Here is an 8,436-nt window from a genome sequence, read left to right as displayed (position 1 = left end):
GAACCAGGCTCTAGGCTCTGAGCTGTCAGCACAGAGCCCAGCGTGGGGCTTCAACCCGGGAGCTCTGGAGATCATGACCTGACCTGAAGTCTGGCGCTTAACCGACTGAGCCACCCAGGCACCCCCTGTTTCGTTTTTTTTTTTTTTTTTCTAGAAGAGTTTATTGAAGACCAATTGTGAGCTAAAAGTATTCTATGCTAAACGCTACAAGATACAGTGGAGAAGGAGTTGGCCAAGTCCCAGCCTTCAAGGCATGAGCAAGAGAAACACAAAACAGGACCACAATTAAGATCATTTGGGATAGTATGAAGTTCCTTAACAAGCTTAAAACAAAGTGATTGGATAGACAGTGATGGGCTAAGGCTTGAGGGAATATAAATTTCAATTTTTACTTTCAGAACATTGTGTATTATTTGAGTTGCTGTTGCTAACTGTCAAATTTTCCTTTTAATTATGAAAAAAAACAGAATAAAAATCTGTTTTGAATGATGATAGAAGAGGTAATTGCCCCCTCCCCCATAACTGAGACAAAAATATGAAGTAAAAACGTATCTAGGTGAAAATGTCTAACTCTAGAAATAAATATGATGTTTTTACTTTTGTTTCCTGTTTCTTTTTGTTTTATAAGAAATTTACCATTAACTCTGGCAGTTTTCATGTGCCTTGTGGGAATCTGGGGAAATGTAGTTGAGAGGATCCCTTAAGTGACTTAAATTATGAGAGTCAGTTTCTAGCTCTCCTGGTAGTGTTTAGAAAAGCTCCTTGAACCTTTATAGCACCCCTGTGACAAAAGAATCCCTTTCATCATTTAAAAATATTGTGCAATATAACAGAGAGAAAATTGCATAAAACCTAAATATATGGTTTAACAACGAGCTGTAAAACAAACATTGTGTAACACTCCACAGATCAAAAAGTAGAAACTTCCCAGAAGCTTCTAGTGTGCTGCTTCTAGAGCGTAATCCCATCGTACCTTCCCACGCCCCACTCCTACACACAGGTAGACTAATATCCTGTCTCTGTTAGTGTTTTCCTCATCCCTTCCCTCATAGTTTTTTTAATGTTTACTTACTTTTGAGAGAGAGAGAGAGAGAGAGAGAGTCAGAGACAGAGACCGAGCACCCATGGGGGAGGGGCAGAGAGAGAGGGAGACACAGAATCCAAAGCAGGCTCCAGGCTCCAGGCTGTCAGCACAGAGCCCAAGGATGTAGGGCTCGAACCCACGAACTGCGAGATCATGACCTGAGCTGAAGTTGGAAGCTTAACTGACTGCGCCCCCCAGGTGCCCCGATTTCTTCATGGTTTTATCACCCATATATTGTTTTCCTTTGTTTAAAAAAGTAGATTTCTCCTTTAGTTTGCCTATGTTTTGAATTTTCTACTAGTAGAATTACATGTATTTTTTTCTTTTTTGAGTTTGATGTTCCACATGACAATTTGTCGATGTCCTCCATATTGTTGCAGTTAGCCAGTCATGTGCTAGAGCTGACTGTACATAGCTCTTCTCAGCCCCGTGTTCAGCGACATTACGTTGGGAAACTTGAATTTGGCTGAGGTAGGAGCGTTTATACCATGAAAATTAGCAAATAAATGCACCAAATCAGAGCTCTTTCTTGGAGAGAGCCAGCTGTTAAATATGAACTAACACACCAGTGTATTTAGCTTTCGTGAAATCATTTTAATTGCTGTACATTTTTTAATTGTAGGACTCTACCGCAGTGTATTTATCCATTATTCTGTCAATGGAAAGTAGTTTCCAGTGTTCTGCCATCATAAACAGGGCACTTACTAACTTTCTTGTACGTGTGTTCTTGTGCACATAAGGACACATCTATGTAGGTATGCACCTATAGCGAAACCTTTGGGGCACAGTTCAAGTTCACCTCTGATTCTTCGTCCTGTCCTAGTTCTTGGTTTAGTAACTCCTTATTATCTTGCTAGTCATTTTTTGCTTCTTCAGTGATATTTGTAGTCTGCTTGTATTGGGGACAAAAAGTTGCCCTCTTCCTTTCAAGTTTCTTCTGGCTGGTCTAAGAATTAAATTGACTTGAGACGGATTGACAAGAGAAAATCAAATGTGATTACAAATGTACAGGGAATCGACATAAATGAGAGATTCTAAAGACAGGCAAGATGAGGTATATATATATGTCATTCTGGACTCAGGAGAAGTGAGCAGGGGTCTGTACCTTCAAAAAGAAGGAAGGCAATTCACAGGAAGAATGGAAAGAGTAAATGGTAAACAAATGTTTGCTGGGCCATCCAGGAACAGGGGGACATAGAGACGACTTTGATCAAACAGACCTTGCTAGGTTCCTCTGTGTGTCTACCACCCGTCATTCACATTATATTGTAGTTATCTATTGTGATATCATCTTGCCCGGAGCAGGTCCTATCTCTAATTATGTTTTTAAATGTTTATTTATTTTGAGAGAGAGAAAGAGAGCACCAGTGGAAAAGGGGCAGACAGAGGGAGAAGGAGAGAGAGAATCTCAAGCAGGCTTTGCACTGACCACGAGACCATGACCCGAGCTGAAATCAAAAGTTGGGCACCTAACCGATTAAACCATCCAGGCACCCCTAAATTCTGGTAGGTGGTTACACAGAAAGCAAAAAGAAAAACTTTTTGAGTCTTCTGTTTCTTTTTTTTTTAATGTGTATTTATTTTTGAGACAGAGAGAGACAGAGCATGAACGGGGGAGGGTCAGAGAAAGAGGGAGACACAGAATCCGAAGCAGGCTCCTGGCTCCGAGCTGTCAGCACAGAGCCCCACGCGGGGCTCGAACTCACGGACCGTGAGATCCTGACCTGAGCCGAAGTCACACGCTTAACCGACTGAGCCACCTAGGCGCCGAGAGTCTTCTGTTTCTTAATGCAATCAGCCAATCCACATTCTGGAGACACATTTTGGGTTGTCAAATTTTGCTTCCTTCAGTCCCTCCTTTGAAATTTTTCCAAGACGTTTCATTGTCCAGAAGTTGAATTGGTAGATTTTTTCATATCACTGAATCCATGTCTTAGTGCTGACAATAGGTCAGTTTATGGAAACTCACTTCAGGAGACCCTGATGCATTTATGTTCACAACCTTAGGCCCATGTTACGCAAGCGATCAGATATTTAATAAGGCATTTTTATGGACACAAAAGAAAAACAATGGTTAATGGTTGGAGCAAATTATAAAGCGTTTTCTGAGTCTAGGGGTAGCCAGTCAAGAGAAGAAAAAATGTCTAAATGCATCTTTTGTAGTTTGAATGCTTCTTATGATGTCATGAGGTGGTCTGAATGGCCCGTGGAGCAACAGGCACAAAGGTTGCCTCTACATGAGTTATTATTGCAATTTCTCTGAAATTGAAATCAAATCATTCATATTCAGTTTGCAGAACTTCAGGGAAAAGGTCAGTTTTAGTTCTTGATTCTAAATTGGAAGGTGGGAGAAAAACTGAAAATGTTCATTCGTAGAGCTGTAGCCAGGCATCTGGCGGAAACAGAATTCAGGATCCAGTCTTGTTTACAGTAAAAGGTATTAGAATCTAATATTCAAAGAGGTGTGCCCTTCAAACATAATTTTTCCCTCTCCAATCACCCTCATTTCTACCAAAGATAGACAAATTAATACTAATTTTATTGCAAAAATAGTTTACTTTCGATAAACTTGACCTGATCATTTGCGTAAGTGCAGCAAGAATAGCGATTGGTCATATCGACTCTTAACTCTTCCTTGCTGGACCTTTTCATGAAGAATCTCAGTTTGAACTTTTAAGAGCCTCCTGAGGCAAGAAGCCCAGCCAAATACTCCCCATCATACTTTTCCTGCAATGCCTGTAGATGTGGGTTAATTCCTCTCTTCTCGAGGTACCTCAAATATCCTAAAGTTCCTGCACCTGCCAGGATGGATGGAACCTTCCATACTGACCTGGCAATACTGATGGGAATCCTGTAAGCAAGATACCAGGCGTATATTTCCAAGGGATTTTATTGGCTCCATTATGTCAACCTTTGTTCCTTAAAGCTGTCTGGTCATATGTGAGTCTATGCATGTTTCTCTCAAACGTGACTTTCCAGTCAAAGCCTTGGTAATATGACCAGTGTTTCCAATTGTGTCCTGTTACGGGAGAACAGATACTTATTGATCTTATGCAAATAACTGTCTTTCCATAAAATAAGAATACTTACTTCATTTTTGAATTTTGGAGGGATCAGGTAAGGAGAAAAAAGATAAATGCTTCCATTCTACACACAAAGATATAATTTCCCAAATTGCTTCAGGTCAGAGTTAGTTTATTCTTCAGGTTTCCTGGGGCACGTACGTGGCTTAGTCTGACTTCGGCTCAGGTTATGATCTCATGGTTTGTGAGTTCAAGCTCTACATCGGGATCTTTGCCGATAGCACAGAGCTTCCCTCGGATCCTCTGTCTCCCTGTCTCTGCCCCTCCACTGCTCATGCTCTCTCTCTCTCTCTCTCTCTCTCTCTTAAAAATAAATGAGCATTAAAAAAAGAAAGGTTTCCTTATATCTGGAACACAAAAGATGAAAGAACCAGCAGTATGTCAAAGAAAATGTCCTAAAAATTAGAAACATCTTTATGAGTTCTCTTAGTCCAATGTAATTAATTCTTGCTCTGCTTGATTCCAGTTTTTCTACTAGTTCTGGAACTTTTTACAGTCTATTATGTTAAAGTTGTCAGAACCTGTATTGTAGAGTGTTTTTCCTGTCCTTGAAGATGAAACATTTTTGTAGGCATATTTTTGTAAAAGCAGTCTGAGTAAAAGTATAGCTGTAAATGATAGAAAACTTTAAAAATGGCCATGGTTAAAGGTCTGATTGGGTTCATTGCAATGCAGTTAACCAAGAAATTTGGTATTTGTGTAACAAACAACATTTTAAGATAGTAACTAGAATTATGGCTGATTACATTATACCCAGATGCAATCAGAATTTTAGGAATTTTATGCAATTTCTAGACCATTTCTATTAATAGTATTTACCCATGCAATCTAATATAAGAAGGTTCATTGTCACTTTTTTGACAATGCTTCACATGTAATTTAACATATCAAATAAGCCCAATTAGTTTAATATCTATCTTTTACAAGGATAGAGAAAAAGTCTTTTGCAGTTTTCCAGGGACCTTCTGAAAAATCCCAGTTATTTTGACGTTAAAAAGACTTTATTTAAGATTTTATTTGGGGAAGATTTGTAAGAAGTATCAAAAAAGTTGAAAACACTTGATCAAACAGGGTCACTGTCACCGAAACGGCGCTTTTAGTGATTGATTTAAGCAACATGATAAAGACTTTGCAGGCAAATATAGAAAGTTAAATAATTGTGAAAAGCCTTATCTCTTTTAATATTGAGAAGACTGGATTTTTGTCTTCTAAGTAATCAAAGAAATCACAGATCTGATAACGACAAACAAAATGTTTGTTTCTTAGGCATATTACATTAAAGGGAAAGAAAAAACCATTTTTACAATTTATTATGAAGAGCGGACTAGTAATGTAAGAAAAGTTTGTCTTTTTTTTTTTTTAACATGTATTTATTTTTGAGACACAGAGACAGAGCATCAGTGGGGGAGGGACAGAGAGAGAATGAGACACAGAATCCGAAGCAGGCTCCAGGCTCTGAGCTGTCAGCACAGAGCCCAATGCGGGGCTCGAACTCACAAACCGTGAGATCATGACCTGAGCCGAAGTCGAACGCTTAACCGACTGAGCCACCCAGGCTCCCGAGAAACGTTTGTCTTGTTAACAGAGAAAAAAACTAAATTAAAATTTTGCACCAGTGTATTTCTGACATGAAGCCTCATATTTAAATAAATGTATTTATTCTTAGCCACCTTGACCACACATTGAGATTCCTTTTCAAAGATTCCTTTAGCACAAATTTTCTACAACTTTCTTTTTCAACATTCAGATGTTGTCCTTTCTTCTCTCTAAGTAAACAGGCTCACTTTAGAACGAAAATTATCTTTTTTTTTTTTTAAAGTAGGCCCCACACCCAACATAGGGCTTGAACTCATGACCCCTAGACCATGGGTAGTGTGTTCTACTTACTGAGCCAACCAGGTGCCTCCAAATTACGTTTTTTAAATAAAAATGTCTTGAATAAGTTTTTTTAATTTATTAAGTCCTTATTTTAATTCCAGTATACTTAACATACAGTGTATGTATAGTTAACATGCAGGTGTGCAATATAGTGATTTAACACTTCCATAGTCACCCGGTGCTCCTGAGGACAAGTGCACTCTTTAATCCCCATCACCTGTTTCACCCATCCACCCACCCACCTCCTTTCTGGTAACCATTATTTTCTTCTCTCTAATCAAGAGTCTGTTTCTTGATTTGTCTCTCTTCTCTTTTTTTCCCTTTGCTCATTTGTTTTGTTTCCTAAATCCCACACATGGGTGAAATCATATGGTAGTTGTCTCTCTGTCTTATTTTGCTTAACATTATACTCTCTAGATCCATCCATGTTGTTGGAAATGGCAAGATTTCATTCTTTTTATAGCTGAATAACATTCCATACGTATATACACACACACAAACGCACACACACACACACACACACACACTCACACACACACACACATCTTTTTTTATCATTTCATCAACTGACAGACACTTGGGCTGAGTCCATAATTTGGCTATTTCAGGTAATGCTGCCTTAAACATTGGGGTGCATGCATCCCTTTGAATTAGTGTTTTTGTATTCTTTGGATAAAGACCAAGCAGTGTGGTTGCTCGGCTGTAGGGTAGTTTTATTTTTAATATTTTGGACACTAATACTTGGTCAAATATGTCATTTGCAAATATCTTCTCCCATTCTGTAGGTTGCCTTTTAGTTTTGTTGATTGTTTCCTTCACTGTGCAGAAGCTTTTTATTTTGATGTAGTTTAGTTTTGCTTTTGTCTCCCTTGCCTCAGGAGACATATCTAGAAAGATGTTGCTTTGGCCATTATAGGACAAATTACTGCCTGTACTCTCTTGTAGGATTTTTATGGTTTCAAGTCTCACACTTAGGGCCTTAATTCATTTTAAGTTTGTTTGTGTATATGGTGTGAGAAAGTGGTCCGATTTTATTCTTTTGCATGTAGCTGTCCAGTTTTCCCAGCACCATTTGTTGAAGAGACTTTTTTTTTCCCATTGCATATTCTTTCCTGCTTTGTCCAAGTTCAATTGACCATATAATTATGGGTTTCTGTCAGGTTTTTTTTTTCTTTATCGTTCCATTGATCTATACATCTATTTTAGGACAACATTACTTTTAACAAAAATGCATTCCTGGGGCACCTGGGTGGCTCAGCTCAGTTGGTTAAGCATCTGATTCTGGAGTTTGGCTTAAGTCATGATCTCACGGTTCGTGAGATTAACTCATGGTTCGTGAGATTAAGCTTCGAATTGGGCTCTGTGCTGACAGTGTGGGTCCTGCCTGGGATTCTCTCTCCCTCTCTCTCTACCCCTCCCCTGCTCACTCTCTCTTTTTCAAGATAAATAAACATTTTTTAAAAACGCATTTCCATACCTCATACCTTCTTTTACCAAAAGCACACATGCTACTTTTCTTGCATTTGGAGATGTTTCCCTTGTTATTTCTAGAAGCTTTAAGCACATATATTAAGTAGAATTCTTAACCCTTAAAAAACCAGTTTCTAGTGTAAACTAAGCAGTAAGTAATTGTGAACTGTCCATTACACCTGTATTCTTTAAATCGGCAAATTTATGAATACAGTTAATAATTTCTAGAAACGTGCTTCTTCATACTCCAATTGTTTTTAATGTTTACTCATTTTTGAGAGAGACAGAGAGAGAAAGAGAGAGAGAAAGAGAGAGAGAGTAAATGGGGGAGGAGCAGAGAGAGAGGGAGACAGATTCCAGAGCAGGCTCCAGGTCTGAGCTGTCAGTACAGAGCCCCATGTGGGGCTCGAACTCATAAACGGTGAGATCATGACCTGAGCCTAAGTCGGGCGCTTAACTGACTGAGCCACCCAGGTGACCCTTCATAGTACAATTTTTAAATGAAGCACAAAACATTTTTCCTAACAGACCCAAATTTATCTTTAGTTCCTCAGTAATAAGGAAGCCAAAAGTATTTAATTTTTCATTATTTTATCTTATTTGGAAGTGATCTAGTCAGTGAATTTCCATCATTTCAGATAACTTAGCAAAATTCTAAAATTTCAGGTTGCCAAAAACGTTTTGGAAACTATCTTTTTTGATGATTTATTTTTTAAAAAAATTTTTATTTAATTTAGTTTTTTAATTTACATCCAACTTAATTAGCATACAGTGCAACAATGATTTCAGGAGTAGATTCCTTATGCCCCTTACCCATTCAGCCCATTCCCCTTCCCACAACCTCTCCAGGAACCCTCTGTTTGTTCTCCATATTTAAGAGTCTTTTATGTTTTGTCCCCTTCCCTGTTTTTATATTATTTT

Source organism: Prionailurus viverrinus, chromosome X, assembly GCF_022837055.1.
Source record: "Prionailurus viverrinus isolate Anna chromosome X, UM_Priviv_1.0, whole genome shotgun sequence".
Classification (NCBI taxonomy): Eukaryota; Metazoa; Chordata; class Mammalia; order Carnivora; family Felidae; genus Prionailurus; species Prionailurus viverrinus.
Note: the sequence above shows the minus strand (reverse complement) of the source record.